Below are 2,500 nucleotides of genomic sequence, written 5' to 3' on the forward strand. Positions count from 1 at the left end.
CCTCGCTGTGTTTGTCTGGTTTAGAGATGGTTTTCCCGAGGATCTCGTATGTGTGTCATCGTCCTCTGGCTGTGGAAAATGAATTATAGACTAGAGCTGTCACGCTGATCTGGCGGCCCGTGGCTCTTACTGAAATAAATCATGTTAATGACTGTGACTGACGGGAACAGAGAGAGTTTATCTGTGGATTAACACACACTGTTCGCTAAACTAGTCCTGAAACTCTTTAGTCACACCTTTGAGCTAAAATATTTACCCTGAGATTTCAGTTACTATTTTAAGAGTTTAAAAACATATTAGTGGTCCTCTGATGTTGATTAATGGCCAACATGATATATTTTTTAAATAAAATATTATAAAAATAAATAATTATAATAATATAAATTATATAATTTTGATTTGTTTATTTTAAGATTGTTTTAATTAATTATTTGCTTACAAACCTTACTGAACTCCCTTGTTGTTAGAGTTACTGTGGTGTTGAACTGGTTGTGTAGTTGCTGAAGTGGTTGTGTAGTTGTTGAAGTGGTTGTGTAGTTGTGTAGTTGTAGAACTGGTTGTGTAGTTGTTGAAGTGGTTGTGTAGTTGTGTAGTTGTAGAACTGGTTGTGTAGTTGTAGAACTGGTTGTGTAGTTGTGTAGTTGTTGGACTGATGCCAGTGTCTGGGTCGGGTTAGTTTTGGTTTTCATTGTAGCAACTGGTTTAATTTCTTGTCACTGTTTGATCAAATAGTTCAGTTTCAGGAGTCGCGTGTGAGTTTGAATGGGGTTTATTCTGTGATTATGACCAGATTACTGTAAATTATCCGGCTTATTACACAGATACTTATCAAATAAAGCAATCAGTGGACATGAAATATTGATTAGAGCATGAAAGATGTTATCATGTGTGGAGAAACTGAAAGAAGCACAGCTGTGTTTAACTAGTGTTAGTGTTATTGTTAGTGTGTGTGTGAGTGTGTGTGTGTGTGTGTGTGAGATGTTAATGTGTGTGTGCTCATCAGGTCTCCTCACCACTGCTCCTCCTGTGAGTGTGTGTGTGTGTGTGTGTGTGTGTGTGTGTGTTTGTGAGATGTTAATGTGTGTGTGCTCATCAGGTCTCCTCACCACTGCTCCTCCAGTGTGTGTGTGTGTGTGTGTGTGTGTGTGAGATGTTAATGTGTGTGTGCTCATCAGGTCTCCTCACCACTGTTCCTCCAGTGTGTGTGTGTGTGTGTGTGTGTGTGTGTGTGAGATGTTAATGTGTGTGTGCTCATCAGGTCTCCTCACCACTGCTCCTCCAGTGTGTGTGTGTGTGTGTGTGTGTGTGTGAGATGTTAATGTGTGTGTGCTCATCAGGTCTCCTCACCACTGTTCCTCCAGTGTGTGTGTGTGTGTGTGTGTGTGAGATGTTAATGTGTGTGTGCTCATCAGGTCTCCTCACCACTGCTCCTCCAGTGTGTGTGTGTGTGAGATGTTAATGTGTGTGTGCTCATCAGGTCTCCTCACCACTGCTCCTCCTGTGAGTGTGTGTGTGTGTGTGTGAGATGTTAATGTGTGTGTGCTCATCAGGTCTCCTCACCACTGCTCCTCCAGTGTGTGTGTGTGTGTGTGTGTGTGAGATGTTAATGTGTGTGTGCTCATCAGGTCTCCTCACCACTGCTCCTCCAGTGTGTGTGTGTGTGTGTGTGTGTGTGTCAGTGAGATGTTAATGTGTGTGTGCTCATCAGGTCTCCTCACCACTGCTCCTCCTGTGAGTGTGTGTGTGTGTGTGTTTGTGAGATGTTAATGTGTGTGTGCTCATCAGGTCTCCTCACCACTGCTCCTCCAGTGTGTGTGTGTGTGTGTGTGTGTGTGTGAGATGTTAATGTGTGTGTGCTCATCAGGTCTCCTCACCACTGTTCCTCCAGTGTGTGTGTGTGTGTGTGTGTGTGTGTGTGTGTGTGTGTGAGATGTTAATGTGTGTGTGCTCATCAGGTCTCCTCACCACTGCTCCTCCTGTGAGTGAGTGTGTGTGTGTGTGAGATGTTAATGTGTGTGTGCTCATCAGGTCTCCTCACCACTGCTCCTCCAGTGTGTGTGTGTGTGTGTGTGTGAGATGTTAATGTGTGTGTGCTCATCAGGTCTCCTCACCACTGCTCCTCCTGTGAGTGTGTGTGTGTGTGTGTGAGATGTTAATGTGTGTGTGCTCATCAGGTCTCCTCACCACTGCTCCTCCAGTGTGTGTGTGTGTGTGTGTGTGTGAGATGTTAATGTGTGTGTGCTCATCAGGTCTCCTCACCACTGCTCCTCCAGTGTGTGTGTGTGTGTGTGTGTGTGAGATGTTAATGTGTGTGTGCTCATCAGGTCTCCTCACCACTGCTCCTCCAGTGTGTGTGTGTGTGTGTGTGTGTGTGTCAGTGAGATGTTAATGTGTGTGTGCTCATCAGGTCTCCTCACCACTGCTCCTCCTGTGAGTGTGTGTGTGTGTGTGTTTGTGAGATGTTAATGTGTGTGTGCTCATCAGGTCTCCTCACCACTGC

At 44.7% G+C, this 2,500-nt stretch overlaps 1 protein-coding gene across 3 annotated transcripts in view; it reads left to right on the forward strand.

Moving 5' to 3' along the window:
* Nucleotides 1-2,500, forward strand: part of sema6a (sema domain, transmembrane domain (TM), and cytoplasmic domain, (semaphorin) 6A) — a 77,779-nt gene that overhangs the window by 60,668 nt on the left and 14,611 nt on the right. The gene's annotated exons all lie outside the window — the stretch shown is intronic.

Source organism: Abramis brama (genome assembly GCF_963993115.1).
Source record: "Abramis brama genome assembly, chromosome: 16".
NCBI lineage: Eukaryota > Metazoa > Chordata > Actinopteri > Cypriniformes > Leuciscidae > Abramis > Abramis brama.